The sequence below is a fragment of the Ursus arctos genome, unplaced genomic scaffold (assembly GCF_023065955.2).
Source record: "Ursus arctos isolate Adak ecotype North America unplaced genomic scaffold, UrsArc2.0 scaffold_7, whole genome shotgun sequence".
Taxonomy (NCBI): Eukaryota; Metazoa; Chordata; class Mammalia; order Carnivora; family Ursidae; genus Ursus; species Ursus arctos.
The window spans coordinates 6,469,217-6,495,167 of NW_026623089.1; the positions used below are offsets into that span (position 1 = coordinate 6,469,217).

General features: G+C 41.0%; 2 long non-coding RNA genes across 2 annotated transcripts in view; one reads left to right on the top strand and one right to left on the bottom strand.

The window, feature by feature from the left end:
- Positions 1 to 22,871, bottom strand: part of LOC125282782 (uncharacterized) — an 88,691-nt gene extending 65,820 nt beyond the window's left edge. Inside the window, exon 1 of the long non-coding RNA XR_007190057.2 lies at positions 21,817 to 22,871. This is a non-coding gene — a long non-coding RNA (uncharacterized LOC125282782). The remainder of the gene's footprint in view (positions 1 to 21,816) is intronic.
- The window catches only part of LOC125282781 (uncharacterized), a 66,863-nt gene continuing 63,221 nt past the window's right edge, over positions 22,310 to 25,951 (top strand). The window contains exon 1 of the long non-coding RNA XR_007190056.2: positions 22,310 to 22,666. This is a non-coding gene — a long non-coding RNA (uncharacterized LOC125282781). The remainder of the gene's footprint in view (positions 22,667 to 25,951) is intronic.

The window sequence follows — 25,951 nt, forward strand, 5'->3', positions numbered from 1 at the left end:
ACCCCAATATTTATAGCAGCAATGTTCACAATAGCCAAACTATGGAAAGAGCCCAGATGTCTATTGACAGATGAATGGATAAAGAAGATGTGGTATATATATATGGAATACTACTCAGCCATCAAAAAAATGAAATCTTGCCATTTGCAATGATGTGGATGGAACTAGAGGGTATTATGCTAAGCGAAATAAGTCAATCAGAGAAAGACAATTATATGATCTCACTTCATATGTGGAATTTAAGAAACAAAATGGGATCATAGGGAAAGAAAGAAAAAAATAAAACAAGACATAATCAGAGAGGGAGACAAACCATAAGAGACTCTTAATCACAGGAAATAAACTGAGAGTTGCTGGAGGGGAGGGGGTGGGGGATGGGGTAACTGCATGATGGGCATTAAGGAGGGCATGTGATGTAATGAGAATTGGGTATCATATAAGACTGATGAATCACTGACCTCTACCTCTGAAACTAATAATACATTATATGTTAATTAATTGAATTAAAAAAATAAAAATAAAGGATTTTATACTTCCCTGGAAGGAGCCCTTCACCCTTTCCCACGTGATAGGTAGATGACAAAAACCTGATTGGGTGACAGGCGCACGGAGGGTTAATCAGATTAAAACAGAGCCAACAAGCCCCTAAAACCCCTAGACCTAGAAACTCTAGTGGCAACCCTCTAGGGGCCCCTTCACCTTTGGGAGATTTGTACTATCACTCAACAAACTTTGCTTTGCTGCCCACCCAAAACACCAAACAAACAAACAAACAAACAAACACAAAAACAAGTATCTGTTTGTAGTAATAAGAAATTGAATTGGTATGGTCAATTATTCCTAATGTTTCCTAACTCATTTTTTTCCCGAACATGTGTATTCGAGAATGTTGGATTGTGCAAATCCTGACAAGGCTAACCATGGCCGATTTCATTGTGAGAGTCAATGTTCACTGAAGAGAGAAGTAATTAACTGCTTTAAAAAAACAAACTCAAACTATGGAAAAATTACTACTATGGTACAAAGAAGTTTTTATGAACCATTTCAGAGAAAGTTGCCTACATGATGCCCCAACATTCCCAAATATTTAGCATGTATTTTGTTTTCCTACAAACAAGGATGTTCTCCAGCATAAATAAAATTCAACCAAAAAATGAGGAAATTAACATTGATATACTAGTACTACCTGACCCTCCATCGGTGTTCAAGGTTTTCTAATTGTCCCAGTAATGTTTTTGTAACAGAAGGATCCAGTTCAGAATCACATGTTGATCTTAGTTGTCGTGTCTCTTTAAACTCTTTGGTCTTTCCTGATGATCGCAACCTCGACACTTCAAAGATTACAGGCCAGTTATTTTGTGAAATTTCCCTCCTATCAGGGTTTGTTCTCTCCTTGGGATTAGATTCACGCTATGTAACTGGGGCAGGAATACCACAGACATGATGTTGTGTTCTTCTTTGGGATGCTATCAGGTGGCATACAATCTCAATTTGTCTCCTTACTGATATTACTTATTTTGTTTAAGGTGGAATCTGCCAGGCTTCTCCACTGTTTCAGCTCTCTTTTTCTATTTGTAATTAATAAGCATTTTGTGGGGAGATATTTTGAGACTATGTAAACATCCTAGTCCTCATCATATTTTCAATGTACTCATTCACTTATATCAGTGTGGCCTTCATGGTTTCTTATTTTATTCAATGGGTTATAATTCATTACTAAAATTACGTAGTTTAACACTCAAATTGTACCCGATTTGGCCAGTAAGAGCCCCTTCACTCTGGTTCCTATGTCCCTTTGTCATGTCCTCCTCATTCTTCAAGCACTTTCTTACTTTGGGGCACAAAAAGAAATTTCAAATTTTGTTCTTTCTCTGTGCCAGCCATAGAATCAGACATTTCTCCAAGGATCCCTGATTTCTTTTAGTAAAGAATGGTATTTAGGAAGCAGTATCTGTGTGCTATATGTGCTTAATGCAATTGAGGTGTCCATGTTTCCAGGCCCATATATATGTGTGTGTGTGTGTGTGTGTGTGTGTGTATATATACAATATATAATATATATAAAACCATGTACATATATATAATATATATATAAAAAAACCCATGTGTTCACACTAGTACTCACAGGGGTTTAGCTTTTTCTATTCCATAATTGTAGCTCCCTTCTTAGACAATGAGAAACCTAGCTCCCATTATCCTTAACTCAAGTATTTATTTAATCAGAGTCCAATGTCAATACCCTCCTCATTCACACAGGCTCTGACTTTCTTCATCAGTCTCCTTACCTTTCCCCCAATCTCCCCACCATGAAGCTGCCCTTCTTTCCCCACCCCAAAATCCTGCACTGGACAGCTACCTTCCCCAAAGCATGGACACCGTAATCACACCAGTCAGGTGCAAACTCCCGCTCTGGGCCACTGCAGCCCCACCTATTCCATGACAGATGCCTACATCACTCAAGCCCACTGACCAGCTCTTGCACTGCATTTCCATCAACCTCTTTACCAGTGCATACTGCCCTAGTAAGATATTGTAGTCTGAATGAACTTTCTGGGGGCTCAGAATCTCAGAAAGGGGCCGGGGGCATATCTAGTGGAGCCTCCTACTATGGCCTGTGGGAGACAGTCCATTCCCCTGCTGCATCTGCAAATGAGCAGAGGTGTTTTTAGTTTACTGCAGCTCTAACGGTCTTTGTACAACTTTGTCTTCCCCACCTTGACCCACAGCAGTTGCCTCATTTGGACCATGGTCCATGGCATAGCTGTCACCCAGCTACAGATACAACGTAAATATGAGGAATCGGCTGCTTCCGTGCACTGGGAAGCCTGCACTAAGGGCCTTTGCAACCTTTAAAACCCTCTCCGTTGTAAATCCTGACTTTCCCCAAGCCATCCTTTCTTAAGTTCAGCTCAAGACAGAAATTCCAGGGTGTAGCTGTCATCTGTGCCATGAAATGGAACCGTACTCTCTGCCCCCCGCCACTCTGCCTGCTGTCTTACTGTGTGCCATTCAGAGATTAGGGAACAGTGTAGGAAAGGCCTCTATGGAAGAGTTTGCTTGACTATAGATCTAATATTTCAAATGTGGCTAAAGATACTATGGTCTTTTGCCATTAAATGCCTGAAGGAGAAACTGAGTGAACTTAATGTATCTAGGAGAGTAATTATGAGACAATTTTGATTGCCAGATCATCCCATCTAAATTAGAAATTGTTAAAAGCAGAGTCATGCTCATAAACATTTAACATTTTATACTAATTTTTATTTTATGCCTGCAATAAAAATGATTTAAGTGTGTTGTCTTCTATTTGAAAGGTTTGGAAATGCCTGTGCTTGGACTACTACATTTTTGGCTCTCCAACACTTATTCAGAAGGATGTCATTTCTCAGTTTGCTTTTCCTTACATTTCAACAATAATGATATGGTTAGGAGAAAAACTTGCCACACTCTGGGAACTTAAATAACTGTGAGAACATTCCAGTCACAGGTTTGGATTTGTTCATATGAGGTGTAAGTTTGTCACAGTCTTTGCAGGTTTCTGTTTCTCAGGAATCATCTTTTATTTTGATAACAGTCACACAAACTCCATCTCCAGAGGCTTCCCGGGAGGAGCTCTAGTCTTCCTGATGTGTCTGAGATCTCTCAGATATACAGAACATTCTAGCAACTCCAAGGTGGGGCCCAGAGTTCATCTAGGTGTGATTGAGAATCCAGCCAAATTATGTACTGATACTACAGGGCATTTCCCTCTTTGTTTAACAATTTTTTTTTAAGTTCCTCAAATCCAGATCATTTAAATTTTTTGTTTTATTTTTGCCTATTTGTGTCAGCTGTCAATTTTTTTTAACCTGGCTTGCTGTGAGGGGAAGCAAGTGCCTGGAGCACAGCCACCAGCCATGCTGAAGCGTTTTCCAGCTCCCTTAGGAACCGACCTGACTAGAGGAAGTAAGAGACAATGATTCTTCATGCTTTCTCAGCTCAAGTTGGGATGCCTGCCCTCAGCCTCTGCATATCTCAACTCGAAGGGCCTTCAAGATCTGCTTGGGTGCGGGTTGCTCCTTGAAGACATCTCTGATCACCAGAGCCAGAAGCAACCCTTCCCTCTTCTGACGAACTGCTGCCCTTCTGGTGCGTTCTGTGTGACCTTCACCAATTTGAACAAATTGTGATGACGACCCCTGCGCTTTGTGCCATCTTCTGATCTCTCTGGGTAACTCTAAGCTCTTGGAAGTCAGGTACTGCATGGAATTCAGCCCCCGATCTCCTGCTGTGCGTCAGCAGCACATAAACAGTTGTTGAATGAATGAAGGAGAGAATTCAGTGTTCTGGAGAGGAAACCCTATGTACAATGGAGTTATCGCATGGGCAACTGATTCGCATCCTTCATATCTTAAGAGTGAGGAGCCTGAGCTAATGGAAAGGAGAATGCCTAGGCAGGCAAGGATATTCTTTGATTCTCCTGAAATCCCTTTAGCTTGAAGATGCCCGTGAAAAGTTAGAGAAGTGTTCTCTGCTTCACAATCTGGACTTAGGACTGGGATGTGCAATGTTCAGATAAAAGCCCAAATCTTTAATGAGGAAAAAAAAAAGCCACATTTGTTTACGGAAGACAGAAACAGGATGAGAAGCAATAGAATGACGAGAGAGGAGGGCCTCGGGCTCACTGACGGAGGCGCTCCTCCAGCCCTACCTGGCCCAATGTGCTAACCTGTACAACGTCAGTAACACACGCACCAACGAGGGGCTCTGTCGCTTAGGCTGCCCACCATCCTGAACCTGCTCTGTTGCAGTCTGACTCACTGTGGTCATGGGCGCCTTGTCTCTCCTCCCAATTGTGTGGAGTGGTTCTCTGGCTTCCATTTCGCAGAGCCGGCTTTGGACGCTCTCCAGTGACTCTGCTCCCTGCTTACAAAGAACTGGGCTGAGAGGGCAAATTGGGACCAGAGAAGTTTTTTTGGAACTTCTTTTGGCGACAAGCCTAAAAGGCCATTAAACCTAAAAGCCATGTAATTTTTCTGCAGGGCAGAGAATGGAGTAAGGATCTGGTTCTACTTACGAAGTAAGATTCCTGCCTTTGTGGGAAGTTTGTGGTAGAGACAACCCATTTTGTGTTTTTAGTTTAAAAATGATTTCCTCTGCTCTGCTAGGTGAATAAATAATTGTGCTCCATTATGACGGAAATAGTAATTTTGTTCACATAAGAAAGCCTCTGGCATCTTGGAAACAACAGACAATAAAGCATCCGTGCTAGGTATCAGTAAGTCTTAACTTTTCCAAGTGTGTATCTTTGAAAAATGTTAAAGAATAAAGACATCTGGTAAAGGTCAAATTCGTGTTCTTATTTAAGGCCTCTGTTCATTTGACATTTTGGTTGAGGAAAGACAGTTTCTCTGCTACTCAGAGAGGAAGTAAAAGTTGTCTAATGGCAGATGTAGTGCCGCTGTTAAACAAAACCCTAATATTAATTTCCTCTCTGTTCTAAATCACTGGGGGTCAGCGGGACGGCTTAGTCTTTGCCAGATGAAGGAAGACAAACAGTAAAGAAAATAAAATATTTTCCTATCCACGAAAGACAAACACAAAAACCATACTCAATGAAACATTTTTGACAGACGTCTTTCGTCTTAACACACATACAGAAATATGCAAACTGAAAAATGGGGTTGGAGAAAAAAGGAAACAAATCGTTGGCAAAACATCCTATAGATCTCAAATTTTGTGTTGACTTGGATGAAGACAGTGTTTGACAGACATGCTCGTGAGTTTGGACAACTGGACTTAATTGCTGCCATACAACGACAGTCACTTAGACTAGTTGAAACCTTAGAGAGAAAAGTCATTGTCAAAGAGAACCTCAAATTGGTTTCTACGTCTCCTCCTCTGGCCACTCAATCCCTGGTACAGAGTTATTAAGGTGTCTGGAAGGCCCGGCCAGTTGGACCGCTATGCTGAAGCACTCTCTGCTGGGCCTGCCTGGGGTCAGGTCTGGAAGTCCCGACCTCTGATGGCCTCTGGGCACAGGCCTGCGTCACTCCACCAGCCCACCTGCAGATACGGTCAGCCCTGGCATCCCCACCCCAAATCCTCCCTGCCTCTCCAGCAGCCAGGGAGCAATCATGCTTCTACTGAGTTTAATTCATCTTCCTCTTACAGACAGTGTTTAAGACTGGCTGGCAAAGATCAATGCCTCTCCTGCGTGCTTTAGACCAGAGAGAAAATGAGCAGAGATGTTTTTAGTTTACTGCAGCTCTAACTGTCTTTGTACAACTTCGTCTTCCCCACCTTGACCCACAGTAGTTGCCTCATTTGGACCATGGCTGGCATTAGTGGATTGAATTCTATTTAAGAAAAATCACCTGCCCAATTGCCTGCTCCTTGACATGATTATTCCAGCTGAGACATTCCGTTACTCACAGGGTACTTATTGCAAAATCTTTACTCTCTTTTTATTGTATTTCCTACATTTTCAAGTTGCCAGAAAAATTCTTTTATATAAGGCTGTTGGTGTATCTTTCTTTAAACAAGAATGATTTAAAAATTTATTTAAATATTTATGGAAGGAGTAAAGGAAGAAATGATTGTTGCAAAAGTAAGGCCTTTGAATATAATTTATAAAAATTTGGCTTATCACAACATTTTAAGAGTATATGCTCTGCACATGTTGTTGATACATAGGAAAGAGGGGTTCTTTTCCTTCGTGAAAGAAGGGAAAGAACCAGAAAGAATCCAGAACGCAGGGTTTTAATGAGCAAGTACTTGGAAGTTATGAGCATCAGTATGTGTTCAGAGGGGAAAGGGGGAAGGAATGAAATGCTCTGCCTCAGCTATAGAGGGAGGAGAATCAATTTCAGAGTTTTGCCTGAGAGGGTCACCTGCACTCATTGTCACCGTGGAACTTGTCTTCCACCAGGGTGCGAGGATCCTGGGTTGCCACCACAAAGGACACCTTTGTTGAAGACTCTTAATGTTTTATTTTATTAGCATTTCTGAGAAGCACACATTTTGATAAACTCCATACACTGTTTTCCGACTATCGGCCACTAAATATGTCAGGGTTGAGGACACTAGAGAGCCCTCCTCCCTTCTCCCAACATCTCTCTCTCTCTCTCTCTCTTAAAAAGTCACAGGTAAAATCCTCATACTGTGGTAGTCCATGGCTATTTCAGTTTTAAGAAAATGCTGGGACAGGGGTGGGAGCTGGCCTACCCAGGGTGTATTTCAAGAAGATCATGATTTCTGACCTTAGAGAAGCACTTCATTATAAAGAAGCAGCAGTTCTAGAAAACACCTTTGGAATGCTTTCTAAGGTCTCTCTACCTCTAACATGCCCAAATTCACTGTGTAATTTATTGTTGTTTGCTATTTGGATACCCTTCACTGAATGGTGAGCAAAAGAGGCAATTTTTTATTCTTTTTTTCAATAAGTCAATAACAGAAAAAAAATTCCTATGCATTCTAACCTATTTGGTCTCCCACAATGCCCTTTAATTTGAAAGAAAATGAAGAATTATTATAGAAATTCACCAAAAAAAAATTTAATGCAAAATGAGCAGAGCTGTTTTGTTTCTGCTAGTGGTGCAATATTTTCTCATGGTTATGTTCTTGAAACATGAATCTGTGATAGTTTAAGAGCTGAATACATAATTTAATACTGCCCAAGGCCAGCATTAGCTAAAGCAGATGTTTGTGAAAGACGCATGTCTTTATTGGAGGGCTGAGCTGCCCTAATTCGGTCCATTTCACTCTGTCTCCCTTTCGGTGTTCTCTGCAGTGATGAAGCCTGAGAATGCCCCCCTTAAAGGTACCCCAGGAGGGCCCATTACACACGACATAAACCTGCCCCAAATGCAGAAGCTGGCTGTCTTTCAGGGTTGTTTTATGAATCCAACTGTTGACATGTCATTGAATCCCTGGATCTCACAATGGGAAGATCCTCAGAAGGTTACTGGTTCTCTTGATGCCTGGATCCTCTACAATATCCCAGCAGCGACAGGAAACTTTCAGAGCCATACATTCGTTCTGTGACAACATAATCCTCACAAGAAAGCAGTTTGATGGTGGTGACCAAGAGTGGCAATTTTGGAACTTTGTCCTTATTGTGTGACCCTGAGCTAGTTAATGTAACTTTGTCCTCATTGTGTGACCCTGAGCTAGTTAATGTAACTTTGTCCTCATTGTGTGACCCTGAGCTAGTTAATGTAACTTCTCTGAGTCTGTTTTCTCATGACATTTACCTCACAGGGTTGTTTTGAAGCTACCAGTGAGATAATGGATATAAAATCCCTACCACGGTGCCTGGAATACTGGAAGGACTAAGTGGAGGCCATTACTATAGTTTAATTTTTAGTCAATGTCCTTTTCTCTGGAATTTTCCCCCTGGATTCTAGTTGTGCCCCTGGAGCTAGCTAGCTGCACAAAGCAAACCTAACCTCTTCCACATACCTGTCATCCCAATATTTGAAATGTTCATCCTTTTTATTTCTTTTCCCTCCATCCTTTGGATTCTTTATTACAATCACCCCAAATTACTCTCATCTCTCTGTCCACTGTTTTTGCTCATCCCTGGGCTTTTGCACATGCTCTTTCTCTCAGCCTTGGCTTCTTCCTCCATCACTTCCCCCCTTTTGGCCTCATCAAATCCAATTCAAACTTCATGTCTCAACTAAGATGTCCCTGCTGCAATAAGCCTCCCTGACATACTTCCTAGTACCACCTGCCCCCGACTTCCCCAAGCACTACTTCAGTTTTGCAGGAAGAAGATAAAAGGAAAAAAATTAGGTAGAGGTGGAGGAAAAGCAGCATATGCATCATGACTTGGACGTGAGCTACCCTGCAGCAACATGGAGACTGAATTAAAGTCCCTAACTGAAGATAATACTTATCATGATTTTCAATCTCTGGAGGCTGTGACTTTCCCTCTCAGTGGCTGAAAGTGTTGGTCTCCATGAGGCAGGATGGGTGTCATCTTCATTCCTAATCTGCAGAGACTGGCTGTGTCTGGCACATAGTTTGCCGCTCACTTGGTATTTCTTAAGCATGTTAGTAAACTTCTTTTCTTAGAATTTTCACATCCCTTTTCTGATCTGCCACCTTAACAAAACTGGGGAGCCCTCATAGCTTTTTTACTGTCAATTCTCGTTGCAGAGAAAGCAACTGAGAACTAAGGAGTACTGGCTCATGAGTGACAAATCAAATCCTAGATATTCAGAGTCCTAGTTCAAAGGTCCTTCCATGACATGAATGTCTCTCCTTCTCCTTCCCCATTGCAGATGGACGTCTACAGACGTACAGGTCAACAAACAAAAAGTTAACCTGAATAAATAAATGTCTACATAGACCCGTTCTCTCATGAAGGGAGAAAGGATTACCCACCATCTTTATTTCACGCAAAGGGTAAAGACAGGAAGGCAGCTCTCTGTTACCATGAAATGATAAGAGGTCACATGTACTTTGTACCAACCCAGTTTAGCCTAATTCTGGACCTTACTCAAGTATTATATGATCACCTGAAAAACCAAAGCTTGGTTTTCACACAGTATCTGATGTTGGTTATATCAGTTAGTGCCAGCTATGTCCTCCTCTTAACTGGGATGGTCCCATTATTCAGTGGGTTCTTCTAGGAAACAAACAAAAACAGGGGACCTTTTAAAAAAATTTTAAAAATTTATTTGAGAGAGAGAGCACGCATGTATGCATACACAGGAACAGGGAGAGCGGCAGAAGGGGAGGGGCAGAGAGGGAGGGAGAGGGATAAGCAGACTCTGCACTGAGTGTGGAGCCTGATGTGGGGCTTGATCCCACGACCTTGAGATCACAACCTGAGCCGAAATCAGGAGTCTGCCACGCAGTTGTTCAACTGACTGAGCCACCCAGGCACCTCCCTTTTTTGTTCTGAAGGCAACTTGCCCAGCCCCATTGCAGTAGGTGAAGGTTTTCTTACAAAACCTGCCTTGAAGTTAAGAATGGGTCTTCATTTTCCTTTGTCTTCTGGAAAGCCTTGAGCCTGAGCTGATCCTGAATGCTGAGTGCCTGGAATCAGTTGAAGAGAATTTTGACCAGGGCCAGAAAAACAACTGCTTGTCCCTTCTTGCTCTCCCATTCTTGGGCTTTCCCTTGGATATATTAAGCCCAAGCCAGTGACAACCCTGGCCAAGTGATAGGCTAAAGCCCACAGGCGTCCTTTGATAGTGCTGAGATCCAACTGAAAAACCATCATGAAGCTGGCATAAGGAAAGCTGGGAGATAGGCGTAAACTGACCGTAGGCCTAGTAGGGAGACTGAACTGTTGAGCCCAGACTCACCGGCCAAGAAGGCTGTTTGGAGCTTTGGCTATCCCAGAAGTCAGCCAGGACTAATGGAGGAATCCATTGTCCCATCCATGCCCCAGTGGAGGAATGCATTCAGCCCAGCATAAAGGAAACATGCAAGGATGGAAAAGGAATCACCTTGTTGAAGGAGAAGGCACCATTATGAGCTCTAAGGGTGGTGAGAAAGCAGAGCTCACAACAGTGTGGCGCAGATGGGTTTTGAGCCTTCATCTCAGGAAGACTAAAATCAACGTGTCAGAAGTGATGGTATCTGACCCCTGAAGGGCAAGAAAAGAAACCATGGGATTTGGGGAGTTGAGGGGTGCAGAGACCACCATGAGACCTACTTTTTATGAGCCTTTGCCAGTATGGTTTGTGAAACCCGCCTGAGTGTTAAAAAATAGAAATTCCAAATTTACTCACCTGAGTTAGACCACAAATCAGAACACAGTTTGATTTTTAGTCATTTGTCAAGATCACATGTGCACCGATATGAAATTCTATGCACGATATTGTGGCCATTGAACTACAGTAAGGGTAAAGGCTTTAACGGATAAATTGTTTGACAATAACTTGTATCTCAACAATGTAAAATTTTAAAAAAACCCTTCTTAAGCCAGCTACTTCTAGTTGTAAATAGTTAAAAGGATTCATGCTTGGTTTAAGTAATTCTCTTTTCACCTCAAGAAACAGCTTTGGAGCTTTGTTAGCCTACAGATGAGGCAAGGGCAAACCAAAATGAATTGGTTGAGGGAATACCACATTGGCGTAAACTAAACAAAGAAGGTAAGAGATTCACAATTGAGTTTCAGGAAAATAAGCACTATCACTTGCAAAATACTGGGATGCTAGATGTCAAAATTTGATCTGCAAGGTTTGAGGGTTTACAGAGAAGCCTGCACACGTAAAAATATGATCTCCAGAGTGTAGCCAGGATTACAGAGCTTACTGTGGAAGCTGTAACATATTCCCGGCTTCCTTTCTCTGGGAAATAATTTTACATTATGACTGTTTGTGACTAAAATGTAGTTCTATTGCATAATATCATCATCAGAGCCATCATCCTCTGTGTCCAGGCATCTGAATTACATCCGCAATATGCCTTCAGGCATATTACATACAATTAGGAAATCTTCTTTAGTAGCTCATTTTTTCCCCAAATATGTAATTTTGGCTGAATGATATTAAGGGATTTAAAAAAAGATATCATTACATTAACTGAAATTATTACTATTTTAATTTGCCTGCAAAGCCTTTATTTCAAGTATCATTTCTTATAACTTGTAACTCAGTGGGTATCATAATCCTGATAGAATTTTAGCTACTTGATAGCCTGAGACATTTTGGGGGAATCATTCCCAACAGAAAATCAGTTTAATGAGCACTTCTGGTGTTAACTGTGAACAGCTATTTTCCACACTCTTAAAGTACATGACTAAACCAGGGACTCATGCCACCTTTTGTAATGTAACACCTGGTGTTCTGTTCCTCCCCCTCCTGACCCTAACAATCATACTCGAGTAACGCCTAGCCAATTTATGGAATTGATGGACTCCAGAGAAAGTGGAGGAGCTGAGCCAGCTTCCTGAAATAGCAAGTTTTAAGATGAATTTCTGGAACAACCACTTTAAAGTACAATACAATGAAACTTTCTCTTATAATTTTCAACCAGCTAAGCCTTTGCCAAAGGGTATTATTTGTTGAAGAAAGTGACATCCCTGGGAATGCAGAAAGCAAATCACTGATAGAAATAGAAAAATCTAACCACTCACTATATTTTCTTTTCAACTAAAACATGGTGAAAACCTGGGACATGGTGTTCTGTGAAATGTTAATCCTATATCTGGGTGCCTAGTTGTCTCAGTCAGCTGGGTGTCCAGCTCTTGATTTTGGCTCAGGTCATGATCTCAGGGTCCTGGGATGGAGCCCTGAGTCAGCCTCTGTGCTCAGCGGGGTGCCTGCTTTAGATTCTCTCTCTCCCTCTGCCCCTCACCACCCACCCCTGGCTCGTTCCCTCTCTGTCTCTCTCTAAAATGAACAGATAAATCTTAAAAAAAAAACCATACATCCTACATATTGCAGTCCTGTGGTCAAAGTAGTGCTTGGAACTTCTCCCCTCTGCTCTAAACACAGCAATGACAAAATATGCAGCCAGCATTTCATATGTATTTTACAAATTACATTACATATTAAATATATATTATAAATTGAAAACTATGGCTATGCTTAAAAAATGAGCTAAACATCCTGATGGACCAGAAACAGAACTACAAAGAGGAAAGTGTGTCATGAGCCAGAGGCCTACAAAGCTTTAACAATAAAGCAGACGTGGGGGTAAAGATCTGACTCCTGTGGGATAGCCTGCACAGGAGCATACTGGGCCCAGCTGGGGACCAGTGCTTTACTTCCTGCTTACAATCTAGGGCTAATCATGCTTTCTAACATGTGAAACGAGCCAGAAAGAGTTCCAATTGCTGTTCCCTTACTGTGGCAACACTTGGACCAAGCTGCCCACTAGTCCCCTTGGCTAACCCTGGGACAGCACAAATATCACTGTGGGACTGGACATGGAATTACCAGGTTACAATCTGGGGTCCCAGGGAGCTTCCCTGTGTCCACAAACAGGTTGACAAAATGAGGAAATTATAAAGAGTAGGGGAAAACCCCACTCAAGATGAACCCAAAGCCAAAATGTCAAAGCTCATGAGAAAAGAGTAAAAGTGAAATCTTAACTAGCAATCTTAACTATCAGCTGTATTAGTTTCTTATTGCTGCTTTAACAAATTTCCCCAAACTTAGTGGTTTAAAATGCCAACTTATTGTTTCAGTTTTGTGGTTCAGGAGTCTGAACTGGCTCTCAGTGGGCTAAAATCTAGGTGCTAACAGGGCTGATTCTTTTCTGGGGAGAATCCACTACCTTGCCCCTTCCAGCTTCTAGAGGCTGCCTGTATTCCTTGGCTCATGGCTCCTCTCCATCTTTAAAGCCAGCAACAGTGGGGTGAGTCTTTCTCACACTGCAACACTCTGAACTCTTCTTCCACCTACCCCTTTCACATTTAAGGACCCTTGTTATTACATCAGGGTAATAAGGACCCTTGTTATCTACCTGGATAATACAGGATAATCTGTTTTAAAGTTAGTTGATGAACAATCTTAATTCTATCTGCAACTTTAATTCTTCTTCTACTGTAATGTAACATACTCACAGTTTCCAAGCATTAGGACATAAACATCTTTGCAGGAGGACATTATTCTGCTTACCACATCAGGACCTAATTACTCCTGACAAATGGAAGTAACAGAACAATCTGAAATGACTTTAAGAAAACTAATGTAAGATCTCCAAAAAGATAAAAGAAGGAGTAACACCAGTTTTTTAAAGATAGGAAACTATGAAGGACTTTATGCATGGCTAACCAGTAGTAGAAAATGAGTCTACGGGTATTGGAGTAGATTTGGTAAACTATACTCAACTCTGTTCTAAGCTCCTATTAGCATTCTTTCCTGGATCGAAAAGACTAGAAAATTAAAACAAAACCTTCATTTCCTGGGCTTCCATGCAGCTCAAGAAGCCATTTAGGTCTGGCCAATCAGATGCAGGCTTGTAAGACCTGTACATGGAGCTGAGTTCAGGGGAGAGAGAAGCGGTGAGGCAGAAGACACACTGTGGAGTCAGCAGGCACAGTATGGCCTTGAAGAGGTTGGGCTACAATTTCTCCCCAGCAGACTGCAGCCTCGGTGGCAACTTCCTGGACCCAACAACTGCAGTGGTGGCCTCCTGATGCCTATAAAGCAGCTAAAGTCCAAGATCTACAGTGATCCTGGGGGTGGCAGTTGCTGCAGCAGCTGCCAGATTCAGTGGCCTTGGAAGCCAGGGTCTGCAAAATTGTCCTGGTAGTCGTTCCTGGAGGTCAGTGGAGAGCCTGCTCTTGTCAACCTTCTAATGAATGTTTAAGTTCTGAATTCCCTGTAAAACACCCTTTTTGCCTAAAAGAGTGAAAATGCCTCCTATTATTTACAACAGAACCCTGTTATATGCACAATATACTTCTCCCAAAATTGGAGACAGGATGGTATTAATTGTGTTTTCTTCACAAGACTTAGTAACACTCAGTGATCTTTCTCCCATCACTACAAATTCGCTACTGGGTACAGGTAAACAAGGTGTGCAGTAACTAACTTTAGTTTAAATTATAAACAAGTGACTTTACAAAGTTAAAAGTATGTCACTGAACAGCTGGAAGAAGACAAAATGACTTTCTAGGGAGCACCATAATCCCATTTTTCATTTTAATAAAACAAACTTTGTGGAATTGGGTAAAATGAAAATAGACCTTAGGTAATAGATGGGGGCTACAGCAGCACTTGGCTGACAGTATTGACAAATTATCTCTTTCTAGTCCCTGGATGATATGTGTCAGGTTAGCAAGAAAGAATCCATTTTTCTGATGACTTCTTTATTCCAAATGGGGCGTTGTAAAGGGAAAAGCTCAAGACTTATGCATTTTCAATTTTCTGTCATCAGAAAATGAGTTACGTGGTCATTTGGGGAGTGCTTACTGGGCCAAGTCCCTCTTTCTCTGTGGATTGGCCAGTGCTGTCATGGAAAGTTTCATATTCCTTCACTCGAAGAATTCTTCATGAGTGTGCGTGGATCAAGATAAGAACCTAGTCCAGAATGTTGGTTTTCTTTTTTTCAATCCCGCTATTCAGAAAAATAATGGCAGTTTCTTTCATTTGTTGAGTAGAATCAAGATAGCTGAGAGCTACCCCTAGAGAAAACATTCCCATCATTGCTACCATTGTCATCTTTTTCCAAAGCAAATTCCAAATTTCAAAGTCTGGATTTACTTTTGTAGCTTTCTCACACACTTCTTGTGATCATAAATTAAGACATATACCACATCCTGTATCTTTTTATTTCAAGATCATGATATGAACTCATCCAGAGAAGAGATTCCCATTAACTTTCTGGCCTAGCAATTGCTTCTGTTAAGAAAATTTTGGATGCTATTTTCTTTAAAATCAATTTTTCGAAAATAATATATGTTGCCAGAAGATGGTGAGTCAATGACAATAATAGTTGAAGCAAAAAAATAATTTTTTAATAAAGAGAGAAAAGTCTGAAGAAAAAGCAGCAATTATTTCATTGAAAAATGACTTTCATATTGCAACCCGGTAGCTCTGTTGTAGACCAGTCATCTTTAATAAAATGCATCCTTATCACTAGGGCCATTGTGATGGCACAGATGGTACTGTACTGTGAAGGGGATGAAGGGGTGCCTTGGGAAGGACATTGAAAATACATGTGCCCTTTGTATGCCATACTGAGCTCCGTCTATTACCTCCTAAAGTGGGAAAATGGATTTCACTGCCTTATCCTTATTTGGGATTTTGATCCAAAATGCATTCTATATCTCAAATTTGGCTAAGTATTCCTAGGACAGAAATATGCAGAAATTCTCATCTAGAAGTACTGCTGAGTAGGGGATCAGAAGGTAAGAAAAGAATAAGTATGTCTAAGCATAGAAAATCAAAATATAGTTGAGCACCTAATTGGCCAACTGCCTTCTACCACTTCAACACTGAATCTTCCTGGCTACTTGCACAGTATTATTAAGGTAGAATAAATCGTTTGACATGACTAGGTTTTAGGAAAATATGTGAGAGTCATTCAGGCAAAAAATCAGTTTGAAATAGATGAAATTTTCCATCTGAGTGGCTTCTACCAGGAGAGAATGTTTCTAGGAGTGCAGTATTTTTAATCTTGTTTTAAAATAAATACTTTAATGTATAAATCACACAATTGTAAAGGCACTTCAATTTTATTTTCCTTTAGTTTTGAGGTTTTGGAATTGCTCTGTGCAGTTCCAAGTAAAAGCTCTTAGATAAAACTTGCATGCCGAAAACCACCGTCACAAATGTGCAAGTACAACTATAAATTTATACAACACTCAAGCTGTTTGTAGTTTGCAAAATTTGCTAATAAAATGCAGAAGTAGGGTTTCCATTTAACATTCTCTGGCACTGGCACTGCATGTATATCTTGGATGCAGGCAAAAGATGGAAAATTCCATGCACAGAGAATCTTTTGTGGTTGTGACAGTTTGCTAATATCTTAATGAGTGAATTATGATAATTATGAAAATCTTAGCTTTACATTATTTGTGAAGAGCGTCTCTGTGTGTGTGAGAGAGAGAGACAGCCTTCCCAGGCAAATACAGCATTCTGATTCAGCAGCATTCAATGAGGAACATTTCATGGGCTAATAATACAAAATGGATCTTAAACTGCTGCATATTAATCAAATTCATTAAAGTACATTCATTAATTTGTGTGTATAACAGCCAAACTGGGAATGTGGAATTTGCTGATTTTGCACAAAATACATACATTAATGAATGCTAAAACTTCAACATGAGTAATAGCTTTAACAATATTTTTATAAAGCAAAATTCTAAGTATTCTAAATACCTAATTGTTAATTATTTTCTTTTTAATAGTTCCACTTTCATTTCATTTTGTTATTTAGCTGTAAGTGGAAAAACAAATATGGAAGAAGAAAACAATTAAGAAATAAAGGGTAACCCTAAAAGATTTAAAAGAAAAAAATACATTAATATTAAATTTCCTACCTCTCCTTCCAGTCGTTTAGTTTAAAAATAGGTTCAGGGCACCTTAGACATGGTCACACTTCTATGTACAAAGAAACATGACTTTGAAGCTAAATTCAGAGTCTTTCATTTCCTCTATGAGACTGAAGACTGGGAGGGCATGGCAAAGGAAGAAACAGCATTAGAGGGTGTGTACTTAAATGTCTACAACTAGTGGAAAATTTTCACATTTCTTCATAAATCAGGGGATTTAAGACTTGTGCTAACAATCAATGACTAGTGTCCCTTCAGCAGCACATGTACAGATACTCTGTATCTGGACTGAGACAGAGACTATTTAGCACGGCCCCTGCACGAGGATGACATGCAAATTATCACATCTATGTGATGTGATAGATATTAATTAACTTGATTATGGTGGTCATTTCAAAATGTATACATATTTAAATATATGAACTTTTGTCAATTATTCGTGTTTATTTGTCAAAAAATAAATCAATTAACTACCTTTCTAACTTTTCTAATATCTAAATTTTTACCTCGGATGCTAATTGCTCTGAAGGCAAGACTCCCTTCCTTGTCCTGAATAGCATTTAACACAGTGCCTGGTAATATTTAATACTTAACATCCATTGAAGTTTTAAAAAGGTATACAGTTGTCTTTAAGACAAGACTTCTCAAACCCCTTGATATGTTCATGTACACTGTAAAGCTCTGAGCACAAGGGAATCAGAAGCATCTTCCAAATAGTTAAATAAAGAATTTTCCCCTACCTCTTCATGCCTCACAAAATACTGGAGTTCTAGAGAATGCAGATGTACATCAATGTTCTTAAGCAAGTCAGTAATTGGCAGATACCCCCTAATTAATAAGAAAACTCAACAGATACTGATATCTATTAATACATTAATATATATTAAATTTAAAATAATTATTATACAAAGGAAAATATGGTAAGAGTTATAAGAGAGGTGTAAATATAACAGCCACAGGTTCAGAAGAGTCAGTGCAGGGAAACCCTGGCAGGGCTTCAGGTCAGAGGTTACATGCTGATCTGGAAACTTGTGGAGGGCAGATCTTTCAGTTCCTTCTTCCTTGCCTGCCACCAGATCTCGACTTTGTGTCTCACAGGTGCTTAGTGCAAGACCTTCCAAGTGGAGAAAGTCAATTAAACAAAGAAAGTAAGGTGGGTATTTGTAAATCATGCTGGGTAAGTGAGAACAGCTGGGCTAGAACAGCCTCACCCAAAGGACTAGGGTGTTCCATAGAACCCTAGTTCCTTGTGATGTGGGGTAGGGGAAGATTAGTGTGAAATTACTATGCTTGGTTACAGACATATTGAGCTTTTTTCTTAATTAGGAAGTAACTGCCAATTTTCTGACTTGCTTAAGAACATTGCTGTTCATCGGCATTTTCCAGAATTCCAGTGCTTTGGGAGGTATGAAAGGGCAGGGAAAAAGTTCTTTATTTAGCTGTTTGTAAAATGCTTCTGGTTTTCTTGTGCTCTCAGCTTTATAATATATATGAACATATCAAGGGGTCTGAGAAGCCTTATCCTGTTATTATCTGAGTCGATTTTTATTTATGAACAAGAACAGTTCACAAACTTCAGTACTTTAATTATCAGTGAAACAATTGTCTTTCATCTTCTAGTTGAGAGATAGTATGTCTAAAGAAGTGCAATTAGTGATCAGCATCTTGACTATAATACTGAAATCCAAAGTTACCTTAGTGGGAGAATAGACTCAATAAGGGCCAATGAAAAAATGGAAAATTAGGAAAGAAAAATGAACTGCCTGGGCATAAGATGGGAAGTGTTTAGTGTAACAATCAGAATTGTAACATTCAACACCCATCTGTGATGCAGCACTTAAATCTCGCACGTGGCCAGTACGTTCAATACTGGTCAGATGTTCACCCATGAGCTTTCTGAGTTCTACATTTCTTTCCTTCTGAGGACCTAAGAGCATCCCAAGGTGGAGTAAGAAGGAGCCACAACTATCAGGGAAATGTAAATCAAAATCACAATGAGATATCACCTCCCATCTGTTAGAATAACTATTATCAAAAAAAAAAAAAAAGGAAATAAGCATTGTTGAAGATGTGGAGAAAATGGAACCCTCATGCACTGTTGATGGGAATGTAAATTGGTAAAGCCACTATGGAAAACAGTGTGGAGTTTCCTCAAAAAGTTTTAAAAAATTGATCTATCATATGATACAGCAATTCCACTTCTAGGTATTTATTCACAGGAAATGAAAATACTAACTGGAAAAGATATATGCACCCCCATGTTCACTGCAGCATTATTTACAATAGCTAAGACAGGGAAACAACCTAAGTGTCTATCTTTGGGTGAATGGATAAAGAAAATGCATATATACAATGGAATACTACTCAGCCATAAAAAAGAAGGAAATCCTGCCATTTGAAGCAATATGGATGGACCTTGAGGGAATTATGCTAAGTGAAATAAATCAGACAGAGAAAGACAAATACTGTATGATCTCACTTATATATGGAATTTTAAACAAAACAAACCTGAACCCATGGATACAGAGAACAGACTGGTAGTTGCCAAAGGCAGGGAATAAACTGTTCCTCTTGTTCATAAACAAAAATTGACTCCGATAATAACATCACCCTGTGCCCTGTACTCCAATATGCTTTCTCAAGTAGGGAAGAAAGGGCCAGGTTTACAGGTGAGGATTACACACATATCCCAGGCTCCCATAATCGGTGACTTGGGTGAGCCATAGGACTGTGATCCATAAGACTATCGTCACTCACTTCTGCTGTAGAAGGACAACATTAAGAAACTCTCATGCTTTACATAAATTCTACCTCATCCTACTTGGATGTTAGAAAACATCCTGAGCATATTTTCTATTGTTATAGACAGTATGAATTAATGGGAAAAACATGAAGATTTGAGCTCAAGTCCTAAATCTAATCATTCAATAATGAAGTGATAGTGGGAAAATGAATTGACTTGAGTCCCTGTTTTCTCATCTGTAAAACGAAAAAACATTGAATATTGTGGGAATGAAATACTATCGCACGTATAAAATCCCACCACAAAGGTAGGGCGTTACATAGGACAACAATTTCCAAACTGTGTTCCAGAAATTCTGGAGGCTCCATGAAAGGGCTTGGGGGCCACTGAGAGTGAACCTAAAAGGCTGCCTTTAGGCCCTTCATCCCTATCTCCAGCCCCCACAAACACTTCGATCAGAGCAGAGCTACCTGTGTCTGTTTTGCAAACTGGGCTTCCAAGAATTCCTTTGAAAGATCCCATGAGAAAAAGGAAAAAGGATGAAAACCACTAATACAAATTATTAATCCACATAATACTATACTTACAAAATGATTATTTCAGATTTGTACATATACTGTCCAGATCTGTACATGTAAGATACACATAATCTGTAGGTTTGTACATTTGTACATGTAATGTACAAATTCTAAAAGTAGGCCTCTGTAGCATATAAAATCTTTTACTATTCACACCATCACCATGAAAACTATGTTTTAACTCTCAAAAGACGGTAGCTTGGTTTTTTGTTCTTCCTTAATAAACATATCAAGTGTACTGTTCATTAAATTGCATGGTACGAAACAATATTGTACACGACACATATACATGACCAACACAACCAAACAGTAAGCTACACAACACGGGTTCTCTTAATTATTAGCTGTCATATTGAGATTAAATTGGGCATTAAATTAAGTTTAAAGAGGGATTAAATTGTGACATGAGGTAAAGACACAACAGGCACTGAAAATAAAAGGCAATTATTCAGAATAAAATCACAGTATTAAGGATCTGAAAACTCATCTGCTTTCGAATTTAAATCTAAGTTTATTTGGGTCTAAAAATAGAAATGAAAGGTGAATTTCATGATCTTAGTTCCTCAGTTTTGTAAATCTACAGTCTATCATTCATCGCCTAAAGCTGAAGTCTCCTAATGCAATGTTGATTGACTTTTAATTCAGCTATCATTCAGCTAGGAGTTTCCATCAGTTTATACCATATTTTATGCTTTCATGTGACTATAGTCTCTACCTAAGTCCCTTCTGATAAATTCTTTTTTTTTTTTTGAAGATTTATTTATTTACTTCAGAGAGAGAGCATCAGCTGACTCCTAGCCCAGCACCAGGTGGGGGTGGGGGGGGGTGTTCTATCCCACAATCAGGAGATCATGACCTGAATTCGAGAGTTGGTCGAATAACTGACTGAGCCACCCAGGCGCCTCAACAGATAAATTCTCTGGACCAGCAATATTAAGAAAGTTTCCCAATCTTTTTAAATTTAAATTAGCTTACTTTAATTAACTTCCCCTCTTTAAACCTTGCATATCCCCCACCAGCCAAAGATTTTGTCAAGTTTTAACTTCTTTCATTTGTATCATGAAAATAATCTGTAGAATAGTCTTTCTTTACCACACCACTCCAGGGTTTACCCTAAAAATTCCAACATTGCCCCTCCCCGTTTTGTCACTCCTACTTGAAGATCACCACCTTTAGGGAACATAGGGTTAAGAATGTGACGTACACAACGCTGAAATAAGATTGTCAGGCCTGCTGTTTTATCGTTGCAGCCTGCAGACTAGACTTCTTGAGGGTTGGAGCTTATGGAGTTCTCCTGATTTTTTTTTTCATCCAAAATGCCTTCTAGGGGCATCTCAGGGTGACGAGTTGGAGCCCCCTAAACTGCCTCCGTGCTCAGCGAGGAGTCTGCTGGAGATTCTCTCCCTATCCCCCTTTCTCTGCCCCTCCCCCACTCCTGCAATGCCGGCGCGCAGTCTCTCCCTCGCTCTAAAATAATCTTTTTTTGTTGTTAAATACCTTCCAAAAAATGTAAAAAACAAAACACGAAAAATTGACCTTACCCAACCAAGGTGTACAAATGATGCAAAGTATTTTCTTCAAGGGTGAAATAATAAAGTCATCACTTTACTTGCATTATCAGTTAGTGCTGGAAATATTGTGATAAGCTTGTAACTTGAATGTTTAAAGCCTGGAACTTTAAGCTTCCAAGATGAAATTTTGTTTCCAAGAATGGATCTGCCATATTCTGCCCAAAGCCTTTTCTCTTTTTATGTCATTCTGGGACGTAGTTCCAAGGCTATGATTTGTATTGCGCTCTGGCACGACGTCTGAAATTGCATTAATAGGAACAAATCCACTTTCTGTTGCTTGCTTCACGGAAGTCTTCGTGCCCCTGCGCACTGTGCGACCTCCTTCGCCGGGGCTGGGAATGCGTGCTGCCCTGGAGTGGTGTCCGGGTGCTGAAACCGAAGTCACCCGTTCTCCACGCACGCTTCCACAGCAGGCGCCTGATAGGAAGTGACTCCCGGAGCCCGCAGTCTTGCTGCCGGCGCTGTCTGTCAAACGGCCACGTTCTGCGGTGCCACAGCAGCTTCAGCCTTCCACGTTTCCCAGGCCACACAGCCGGGGAGAAAACAGCCACAGTGCCGGTCACAGAACAGATCGCTCTCACGCCGCCCGCCATGGTTCTAACCCCCGGAACGTTCCTCCCCACCCTCTGCAGTTGCTGCGGGGGCTCGTCTCCCGCTGCTCCGGGGCGCTCCTCGGCTCCCAGCTCCGCCAGGCAGACGCCTCCGACACCACAGTGATAGAGCCCGGGGCTGGGGTGCAGGGCGAGCCCCACTGCCGCGGAAGCCCGAGTCCTCTCCTCCACGGAGCGCAGCCTAGACGCGGTTCCTCTGGCATCTACCGGTAGGCGAGACACAGCGCCGCGGGGGCCAGGGGTGGGCAGGCTGAGGCCACAGCTGTTTGCGCGAAGCAGAAGCTTCTAGCTAATCCACTCAGGCAATTTATGTTACGCAAATCGGCGTCGGAAAGAAGTCTTCCAACCCCAGAGCGAGAGGTGCTGTCGTAAAGAAAACGGCCTCCCAATCTCTGTAGAATTTCAGAAGGTTCTGGAATGCCCTGAGGCGCCTTGCCCAAGAGTCCAGGTGGGCAGGCTTTGCTCAGCTCCAGCCTCTGTCCCCGAAGTCCCGGGGGCTGACTCGCCAAACAGTGGGGGGTGGGGGGGGGTGAGCCCGTGGCGCGTGGCGGGGTCTTAAGCTGCGGAGCACTCCTGGGCGGGGGAGGGAAACTCCGCCGCCCGCTCCTGTCGCGGGCGTGCGACGTGGGCACCGAAGCTGCTGCGGCCAACTGCGTCGCTGAGGAGAAACACAAAATGGCTGCCGGATAACGGCGGCGGGCAACGATCTCCTCGTAATGGTGCCCGGTAACCGGACGGGTCAGTGGCTGCCAGGGGCAAAGCCTTCCAGGCAATGGCGGGTGGCCTCCGGCTGCTGGGTAATGACCGTCTGGCAGTGGCGCACATCCAGGCCTTGGTGAGCACTCACCACTGTGAAGGCCTCACTGAACACACGGACGCACTTCGTTCTGTGAAGGAAATGTGGCCAATTTCTAGGCTGCTAATGACCCCCCTCTTTTCCCGCCATTTTCTTTTTTCTTTCTTTTCTTTTTTTCTTTTTTCTTTTTTTTTTTTTAGATTTTATTTATTTATTTGACAGAGGGAGAGACAGCCAGCGAGAGAGGGAACACAGGCAGGGGGAGTGGGAGAGGAAGAAGCAGGCTCCCAGCGGAGGAGCCTGACGTGGGGCTCGATCCTAGGACTCGGGGATCACGCCCTGAGGGGAGGGCAGACGGTTAACGACGAAGCCACCCAGGCGCCCCTTTTCCCGCCATTTTCATCACCAGCTTCTCAAGCGTTGCTTCGCTGTGTGTTTGTCATCATTTCTTGGGCCACCTAAACTAAAAATCAAACAGAATCCTGCAGACATTTATTTTTCAACTCCGTTTAACCGACTGTAGTCTCGTTAATAAAGTTTGAAGTAATATATGTGGAAGGTACACAGATAACTTCCTGATACACTTCATCCCACTCAGTGAACTAAATGTCAAATGAGGAAAGAAAAATAGGGATATCCTGTCAATACTGTTTCTTATGTGAATTTTCACTCGACCCGGTCTTATTGGTTAAAAAAGAGAACGAGAGATGGGGCAGGGTGGGGGGAGGGGAAGGTAGCATTTTTTATTGTAAAATACAAATATTTAGGATAAGGTAAGCACATAAAATCTAGAAGTGGTTGCCCAGGGATAAAATGATTTGCCAAAGCTTGCACAGCGAGGAATGGGCATGACTAGAACAATATCGCATATATTTTATTTGTTTCTCCACTCAGTGCCCTCATTTCCCCTCTTAGTATCTGTCAGAATTTATATATACCAACTGCAAGTGCAAGCATTATTTTCTAAATCAAAGAACTGAAAACTTTTAGAGAAAGCTCAAAGGCTGTGCCTTGATTAGCATAGACAACTAGATTAGAATCAGTGGCAGTATCTCTCTGAGCAAAATCTTCCAATTTTATTCTTGTCACTCCCTGGGGAGCACTTGCAATTGTGGGTGCATTACGCTCTCTGGCTTCCTTTGATCTTTTTATTCAGATCTCCTGTTTACTGTATTAAAATGATTCACTCCATTCATCGGCCAGTCTTTGTTCATCAAATCAGATATTTTTCACCTTTGTTTTTATCCAGTGCACAAGGACGCATTTGGCCTTGTTTATGAGTCCTCCGACAAAGATTAAATTTTATTTTTCCCATCTTTTGAAAGAGTTGTGCTATGGAGATTTCCTAGATTAAGGCAAATATTGATTATTTTTCCCTTGTCCCTCATCCCTTCTTCTGGATGCAGAGTCAAGTTTCCTTGCTAAGATTCTTGTTACCGAAAAAGCAAAGATTATCTCTTTGGAGATGTTTGGAGAGGCTGGGCTCTCCATTTTATAATGATGGGGTCAAGATGTTTGGATTTGTGACAACCCCTGTCTGTCTTGTTCTGATTCTCTCTGGAATAAGGAAGATTGCCTTTTCTTTCTCTCCCTTGCTGTGCTGTTATTTGTCAGTCCGCTGAAGCTAGAAGGTGGTGCTGTTTAGCATGTAAATAAACCAACACTTTTCCAGTAAATAGCTCTGTCTAGCATTATATGCCAGGAACTCTCATCTACACAATGATGACTTCAATTCCTGTATTGTGCCTTTCCTTTCCTGTCCTTTCACGGAGGGAAAGGTGATCACATTGTAATTATAGAAGTCCTTTTTACTTTATTTTTTTATCGTGCCTCTAATTTTTGTAGTATCCTAGTAGAGAGCATTTCCCATTGCTAAGATAAAATTCCTAAGGCAGCCTTTTGGAATTAATTTACTTCCTATAGTCCAGTGTTTTATAGATGATGTAAATGAAGGATGTGGCTTACAGATCTATTTAAAGAGACGACGTGCTTATACTTCACTGTTCTGGCCAGATGAGTGGGCACATGCTTTTGCATTTTTATTTGAACCCCACTGAAGTTGGTCATTATATTTTGAATGCCACAGCACGTCTATACCATTATTTAAAGGATCTTGTTCATTCATCCATATAATGATTGGCGTTGGCTATAACTTGATGCAATGTTACACTATTTTAATTCTTTCTCAGGCAGTGTTATCTTTGATCACTTCCTATTCACTGGGGAAAAACCCCCACACAATTGCAGTCCCACATTATGTTTCAGTGATGATGCCAAGTACTCCTTGGAATATAGCTATTCAAGACACTTTCTCCACCCTCAGGCTGCTCATTAAAGGGATGGCAGTTTCTAACTTTAATGAATAAGGTAGAGTGCAAATTCTACTTTTCTTTCAAAGAGACTTCATGGTTTAAAAAAAAAAGTGTTTTCTACTGCCTATTTCTTTGTTTAATTGGAAATGGTGTACTCTCCTACATAACCATGGTCACAACTCAGTATGCAAAGTATTTCCTTGTCACATTTTCTTTTTTTGTGTAATTCAAATGTATATTTCATCAAAGAGTTCTGAGAAAGTTCTGTATCTTCCCTCAAAAAAAAAAACACCACACATTATGCATAGTGCATGTAGATTATCATCTTGTCTATGGGTAGAGTGACTCTTACATTCTTTAGTTTTTCTCCCTTCTTCTAACCAAGC